The following is a 9,070-nucleotide window of genomic DNA, read 5'->3' on the forward strand; positions in this document are numbered from 1 at the left end:
CTTTCTAAATGAAATTTCTGCGCTGGGCCTCTAGTGATGATGATAATGATCATGTATCTGTGAGTCTTGAAAGAATTGTTTTACCCTCTCTCAATGGTCTTGTTCAGAACTCTTCACAAAAGTTCAAAGGCCCAGTTGTTACCTTCACCTGATATATTTAAACATATGTAGTTCTAGAATACTGTTCTCTGGCACAGTACATTTAGGAGGTTGGCAATTCACCAAACCCCTCCTTGACAGCTATGTTAATTATGTCACTGTATTAATGCATTTCAACCAAATAACAAAATTTAGGAAGGATATCCTTATATAGTTACTCTAAAAAGTAACAGGATTGATTCACATTAGAGAGATCGCACTGAAATCAACTTGGAAAGTTGTAGTGCATCAGGATTATTTGGAAGGGGTAAATAAAGATATAGTTATATATTGATTCTATTTGTCTTTTGTGTTATTTCTTTCTGTTTGCACTAGGCATATTCTGGATGCATACTATCTTGTATATTGGCAATTTATGTTTGTTTTTTAAAAAACAAAGTTTAACTCCACTTGCATTCCTAAACATCCTCTTAAATATTTCTTCTGTTTCAACCAAACTTTTATATGCAATACAATTCATAATAAAGCTTTTGCTTTTGCTCCTGCTGCCTGCTCCTGCAAAACTGGATTATCCCAAACCTATGCACTTACTGTTCATTTAAAAAAACAACATATGTCAATCACAAGAACTGCCTCAACTCTAAAGTCCTTCCTAAGATAATGTGTTTTCTTCCCCCTCCTGAAACTTAATACTTATTATTATGCCTGTATATGTTCATGCTCTATGCTCATGCAATAATAATAATAATAACATAACCCAAAAATATTGATTCTTTAACAGATGACAAGCACTCTCCTAAATACTCTACAGGAATATCCCATTAAGTCCTCTCCATAAGCTGCACAAGACAGACACCACTATCCTCATTTCAAATATGCTGAAGGAGAGGCACAAAAACAGGGGTGATGTTTAATGAAAACAAGCATCATTTTCAGGATGTAGCTTAAAGAAAGTGAGTTGTACTCAAATTCTTTTTTTCCTCTTCCTCATTGGTGTGGCAAGGGGAGCAGGGGAAATGAGAAGGAAAGTCCCTCTTAAAGAAAGATATTTTTTATCTTTATTGTTGAGTGTATTACAGATGTCCCTTTTCCCCCCACTGCACCACTCCACCCTATTCCCACCCTCCCCCCAGTCCTTTACCATCCTACTGTTAAAAAATTGGTAAAGTATGTATATGTCTGGGAGCAAGTGTATGTGACATGTACAAGCTAACCCTGTCAATCTTCTTTGTTGCTTTTGTTGTTTTGCCTCTTAGGTCTTTGCCTCTTAGTTATCTCAAATCTTTGTACTTTTCATTGTCACAAGACTCTACATCCGCATAAGTCAGTCTGTGTATCTTTCCAGTGACTGTATTATTCACAAAATGTGGTACATGTCATTCAGGATTTCTGCCTGGCCTGTGTCTGCACTCTCTGCATGGCCTACATCCTGGTTATAGACAAATGGATCAGGAATATGCATTCACCCAATGTGGGCCAATGCAGTTTACCCTGGGAATTTAGAAGAAGGATTTAGAGTGACTGGTCAGTTTGGGCAGTTCCAATGTTGGAAGGAGTTATGAAATCAGAATGAAAACAGCCACATTTGTCACATTCAAGCCAACCAGCAAGAGCTAGACAACAAAGAAGGAATATGAAGCTGTCACACTGAAACAAATCAAATGAGAGCCCATGTGGTTCTAAAGAAAGTCAAATAGTAACCCTTGTTCCTAACTTTCTGTTGTTGGTTCAATTCCTCATGATTTAATATGTACTGATTTGCCTCTGGATTATGAGAGCTATTCCCCAGATCATTCCAATATGTTTCCTTCCTCCCATTTCCTGCCTTTTTTTGTATGCCAGTTTCATGCTTTTCTTTTTTTTTAAATGTCTCTTTAAATATTTAGAGACAGAGGAAGGGAGAGGAGAGAAACATCTATGTGAGAGGGTAATATTAATGGGCTGTTTCTTGCATGCCCTCTACTGAGATCAAGTCGGCAATATGGGCATGTGCTGTGACAGGGAATCAAACTAGTGACCTTTGGGTGCATGAGGCAACACTCAATCAACTGAGCCACACGGGCCAGGGCAGTTTTATGCTTTTCTGTTACTTGTAGTCAAAGAGCCTTAACAAGTACATTATAAGACTTTCCTTGAGACATCAGGCAATTGTCCCTCCCTAGCCTCAGAGATGTCTTCAGACTGTCCCTTGGCATGAAAAATAGTAGGTGGGATTCTACTTGTAATTCTGGCACCCCAATATGTCTCCTTTTCTGATTTCTTTCACATTTAATCTATTTCTTCCCAAATGGACTCATTGCACTCATGCTTTAAGTTTAATCATTAATATTCTTGGAAAATGTACATTTTAAAATAGGAACCTGCAGGAGATGATGATTAGTACAAAGAAATGTACATTTTAAAATAGGAACCTGCAGGAGATGATGATTAGTACAAGGAAATAAATCATTACTAATGCTATTCATATAATAGTGTGCTTTCATGTTTCTATAGGATGATATATAAGTATATACATTATCTCATGTTGTCCACAGAGCAATCCTGTTTTGGATACTTTACTCAACTTTTCCAAGCATTATGATACCAAGCAGAGTTCCCAATGCTCTCCTCCACCACACAAGGAGACCAGAGTGTGGACACTGCAGGAATTGCTAGAGTCCCTGCTATTATCGCTATTTAAGACAGGGACATTGACAAATGGTTTTACTGCAAAGGAAACCATCAACAAAACAAGAAGACAACCACTGAATATAGAACATATAAGATACTGATAATGATATACCAATTAGGGGTTAATATCTGAATATATGTAAAAAACTCATTCAGGTCAACATAAATAAACAAACAATTCCATTTTAAAAAATAAGTAGAGGACCTTAAATAGACATTTCTCCCAAGAGAACAAGCAGATGGCCAACAGACATATGAAAAAATGCTCAACATCGCTAATCAACAGGAAAATGCAAATCAAAATTACAATGACATATCACCTCACACCTGTCAGAATGGCTACTGTCAACAAACAACCGGTACTGGCAAGGGTGTGGCGAAAAGGGAACCCTCCTGCACTGTTGGTGGGATTATAAATTGGTGCAGCCACTGTGGAAACAGTAGGAGAGTCCTCAAAAAAATATAAAAAAAATTACAATTTTCAACAATAAAGATAATAAAATGAAATGAAATTAAAATAAAATAAAAATAGCACTATCATACCTAGAAAGTGAACTCTGAGCCCCATCCAAATAAATGTCAATATGTGTAAATTACAGTTTTTAAAAATAAGGGGAGGGAGAGAGGCTACTAAAATGCATGATTCTTAAGATAAAAATAAAAATACAGGGTCTACAAAGAGTTTCAAGAAGAGAAGTTGAAATAAATTAAGAGTTTGAGGATGTAGCAAGTTTCTCAATGGAAACAGATGGTATGTATTTACACAGATCTGCAGTGTGTTCATTGATGACTAAATGGCAGCACTGTGCAAAGAACAAAGAAAAAAAACCATTTTAATACATTGCCTACTTAATCCTCAAGTATCACTCTGCTGTGGATCACAGCGTGATCCCTAGACCAGCACCATCAGCATCACATGGCAGCATGGAAGAAATCGGGGTCCCCACCTTAGTATTTCTGAATCAGAAACCCTGCAACTGCCGGCACACAGACACAAGCTCTCCTGGGTGATCCTCATGCTTGTTAAGGCTGGAACATCACTGCATTGTGTCCATCCTGAGGATAGGAAAACTAAGGATGAACAAAGATACAGAGCTAGCCCCCAGGTTACCCAGTTTGCATGTGGTGGATAGGGCATTTGGACTCAACTCTTTCTAACCCTAAAACCCACACTCTTAACCTATACAATCTGCAGAGAACACAACCAACGCCATCTATGATCCTTCTCTGATACTGTGCTTTCATATTTTTGGCTTCCATAGAGATTTGGCTCATAAGCAAATACGGTATTAGGATGGAAACTGAATTCTTCCAGGGAAGGGAATGGGGAAAGAAGATAATAAAGCCTTCCTCCCAGGCCCCAGAGAGAGACAGCTGCAGAATCAATGTCCCTCCATGTAAACAGCTCACCAAGAGGGAGGCGTTCAGCAAGGCAACTGGGGTGAAAGCCCTGAAAAATGCCCCAGTCTTTCCCCTGCTGGGTTTATGAACCGCTTTGGCAGGCTAACAGCAGCACATTATACATAATTGCCGGTTTACTCTACCTTGTCTGCCTTTTATTTTCACAAGGAATCCTTGTTATTCAGGGGAATTAGCAAAGGAATCCATTAAGTGCTGGCTACAAAGACTGCACAGTATTTATTCCAGTAATAAAAAGTCTAATTTTGCAATAACATGGCAATCTTTGGAGAGTGCTGGTTGATGGGTATCCAAGTCTGGCAAAATTAGCCTCTTTTGGTGGCACTGATTATTATAATGCTTGTGAGAAGGGTGGGGAGGGAGAGCAGGCTTGCCAAGCAAGCATTTTTACAAAACAAAACAAATTCTCTTCCACAGAATCAGAAAATGGGGAAAATGGGGAAACTGCCATCAGGCTGAGAGAGCAGGACCAGCAAGGCACAGGCCTGGAATTGATTCGGACGGTGGCTCACCGCACTTAGAGGCAGAGATGTGTTCTTGGCAAATGTGCTGAATAGTTTGCCACCTGGTCCTGGTCCTCCCTTCCTGACCCATCCACAGGTGCCTGGTGCTGGTGCTAGCAACTGGTGGTCTCCAGGTGCCCTTGGTGGTTCAGTGAAAACCCGCTCACAGGTAGCACCCGGGGACTCACAGCAGTCCGTTTAGAACCTGTGTTCTCCTCTTACAGGCAACTAACAGGTTAGCCAAGACACAGCGCAAGGACTTTGAATCCTGTCTCTTGCGTGTCTTTGTCCCTTTCTTTTCCCAAAGCGTCATTAATTAATGTCGTTTCACACATTACTATTTCTCTGTAGCACAGTGATAAAAGCAGGACGCTGGGCCACATTAAAGTGGGACTGTCGCTTCAGACTCCCTTATTTCATCAGCACAAATCCCACTGGTATGTACTGATGAGGATCGCAGTTGCTTCCTTCTTGATCTAAAAGACGTTTTAAAATTCAAATTCTTAGCCTGACAAAAAACAGCTGTGCATCCCTGTCCCCAAGTCTGCCGGCTCCAGACTGAGGTTGCCTTGTTCTGTTCAGAGTACCCCCACCTGCAGAGGCATTAACTGTGAACCTGCCTGTCTTTGTTGCTGAAACAATGGCTCTGGTGCTGGAAGGATTTCATAAGGGGGCTTCAAAGCCTTTGCTCTGATTGTAAGAACATGAGACTGATCTGTTGTGACTGCATGGAAAACTAACACCCCAATTAACCCCGAGTCTCCAGGAGCTCTGAGAGGCAGCTGCATTTGATAGAGATATTCTCACGAATACACAAACGCGGGCTGTTACCAATGGGAGTGGGCTTTCTACTCATCTGACCAGAAATGACTGACCGCTGTCCAAACTGGGAAGCACAATCATTACAAAGCACCTAAAATGGTGATTACAACATGCCAAGAAGTAAAAATCGGGTTATGTCTTTTATTCTTTCTCCCATATTTCTAATTTAGCATCCACACTTAAAAGAGTAAGTTAATAGCACTGCATATACCCTTATTTTGTCAAAACACATAGTAGAACCTTATAATTTTAGCATGGCTAAATATGTTCCCACTGTATAAAATTTGTATTGAAATTAGTAAGCCCAAATTATCTTTGAGTTTAGCCAGTAAACATCAAAGTGAAAGATTGATTCCTAATGCATGCTTATAATGTGGAATAAATGGTGGTTTTGTTTTCCTGCCCACTGAGAGAGGTAATGGGGTTTGCTTATGAAAGCTTCTACCTAGGTTATACACATTAGCAGCCATTTGTTATCATTAGTAAAGGAACTCGTGTTTGAAATTCATAAGTAGTAACTTATAGCACCTAAATTCCGTCCATAGTTAAACTCATTTAGCTCTGATTTGAAAGAACAGTTCAATTAACGGACAGTGTGGTGAACTTGATTTTTGGATTAGCTTGGTCTCATTCATAAACTGTTGCCCTCATCTTCTATAGACTATGGTCATTTTCCAAATATATATATAGTTGATTTCAGAAAGGAAGGGAGAGGGAGAGAGAAATAGATATATCAATGATGAGAGAACATCATTGATTGGCTACCTCCTGCACTCCTCACACTGAGGATCAAGCCAGGCATGTGCCCCCACCGGGAATCCAATGATGACTTCCTGGTTCATACGTTGATGTTCAACCACTGACCCATGCCAGCCAGTCAGCACGCAGCCTATGCTCTTCATTCTTTCCCTTCCTTTTGACCTTTCCTGCTGCCTTCTGTGAAACACCATGGCCTTCAATAGAAGTTCTGAAGTAAAAGGGATGTATTGATTCCCAAAATTCTAGTCAGATCTCTTGGGTGCTATCAGGTCTGTGGATTCTGTGTGAGTGCTTAGAATAGCACAGTCATGTGAAGGGAGGAATCCAAATGTTTCATTTTCAGAACAAGCTTTCAGTCTTCTCTCTGTTCAGAATCTAAGCGACATTTAATAGAAAAGACATACAAAGGAATATGATGTATTGGCTTGTTGATAACTAGTGTCCTTCTAACTCCATCTCACTCTACCCCACTGCATACACACCTGCATACATATCCTGATACACACATGGTAAAACATCAAGTGAGAAAAATTTGTGTCACTTTTGTTATTAGCACTGTTGAAATTATTATCATTTATGTGTCATATACACTTAGAAATCATGACCCAACATGGTTCTAACCCCTCTATTTAGAGAGATGATATAAACACTAAGGAGTACCTTCTTCATTTCTCTTAATTTGGACTGGATAAAAGCACCCATTTGTTAGAAAAGTGAATGCAAGCTTTGATGCAAACAAGTGATTCTGAAAAGTAGGGATCCTTCCAATACGCGAACCTGTGGGGATGAGATGACAAAAAACTGTGACTTCTTTAAAGATAGAAGAAATGCTACTGTGAATAAACAAGCATGCTGCTAATCCTTTTTGAGACTCTGGTGTAATGTACCCACAACAGAGAACTATTAAAGAGAGCGCACAGTTTTTAAGTCATTGTGCTATTCTATTTCCCACATTTTTGTTCAGCAACAGCAGTGCTCTTTAACTGCTCATCCTGCCTCCCACACAGCGACTTATTCATGTGTAAAGGTCAAAGCTGCATCATTAGGGTAGAACACATAAGGGCTTCACAGCCTGATGAGTTCAGCACATAGTATTGGAAAGAGTAAGGGGCAATTTATATATATTATATATGGAGCAAGTTGATAGGTGATAGATAAATAGATAGGTAGATAGGTGATAGATGAAAGATGATGATAGATAGATAGATAGATAGATAGATAGATAGATAGATAGATAGATAAAGAGATTCTTTGCATTGGATAGAATTTATTCCTGTAGAAAATATGTTTGTGGCTCTGAATCTGATAATGGCCATGTGTTACCAACTAGGACAGGAAGAAAATTTTGCTTCCAGACATCTAACTACCATCCCTCTAAGGACAATTCATGATAACACCTGAGATACTTTAACTCACAAACGTGGGTCTACTTATCATAGAAAACAAAGATTGACCCAACTTACATAGTTTAGAATTTCCTTCCAGGAAAGGCACCCATTTAGGCACACAGTAGGTGCAAAGTAAATGCTGAAGGAAATAAGTTTTATATGTGGAATAATTATCTTACATTAGTATACTAGTATAGTTGCATTGGCTTAAGTTAAACAATATATTTTGAGAGAGTTCTTGAAAATTTATTAAATCTTGGAAAAGAGGTCACTTACAATAAATTGGAAACTGGACTTGGCAGAGGTAACTTCCTGGAAAGGAAACATAGATCAGTAAGTGGGTGAAATCCCACTTGTAGTAAGTTTAATGGCTAAGATCACCTTCCTTACAAATGAACAGGAAATCAGTGCCTCGCGTGAACCCTATATATTGCAGCTGAAAGAAGACCCTGATGAGATGCTAGGCATTTTTATTATGCATCCTTACATTAATTCTGTTTGCTCTTTAATTTAAGGAGACTTTAAGAGCACAAACTCAGATAATTTCTGTAATAATGACCTCCGAATCACCATGGTATTTCATGAATTAAGAGACAATTGTCTTGATAGAAGCTGGATGATAACTCAACATTTTGGCATATTTACTGATTCCTTATAATTAGTCCAACTTAAAAGAGAAAGAAAAGGTAAGATGCTCTAACCCCAAGGTATACAATGTTAGGACCAAAGTGATATTAGGATTTATTTATTATGAAGCACCTATATTATGTCTATACCAGATAAGGCCTCAAATAATGCCTAACTTTGGAAGTAAGGCAATTGATATTTACAAAATAATCGAGTCTAGGCCTAAACCCCACCTCTTCTGGCTCATCTTTCAGAGCTTATTTGCCATGTTAATTCCTGAACTGAAACATTATAGAGTTAATAGTGTCCCAAAGGCCTAAGGGCAAAATTCTCATGACTCCTGGTCACTGGGCATGTTTGTCAGCATCTCTGCTCAGCCTTGCCTAACTTCTATTCACTTTTCTACCTAACTCCAGCCACAAAGGTTTATATCTGTAGTTGCCCATCTCTTTGTTAAAGTTCTATGCCTCTCCTGAAAACTAGAAGTAGGGGGCTACCTGTAGACATAGGATATCCTGATATTACAACAATTGAAAAACAAGACAAATGAACAAAAACTCATAGACATAGACAACAGTGTGGTGGTTACCAAAGGCAAAGGGGCTGAGGGGAGGTAGTAAAGGGTAAAAGGGGTCAAATATATGGTGAGGGAAGAAAATTGACTTTGGGTGGTGAAAACACAGGGCAATATATATAGATGATGTATTATAGAATTGTACTCTTGAAACCTATTTTATTAATCAACTAGGGGCCCGGTGCACGAAATTCGTGCACTGGGTGTGT

Source organism: Myotis davidii, unplaced genomic scaffold (assembly GCF_000327345.1).
Source record: "Myotis davidii unplaced genomic scaffold, ASM32734v1 scaffold332, whole genome shotgun sequence".
Lineage (NCBI taxonomy): Eukaryota > Metazoa > Chordata > Mammalia > Chiroptera > Vespertilionidae > Myotis > Myotis davidii.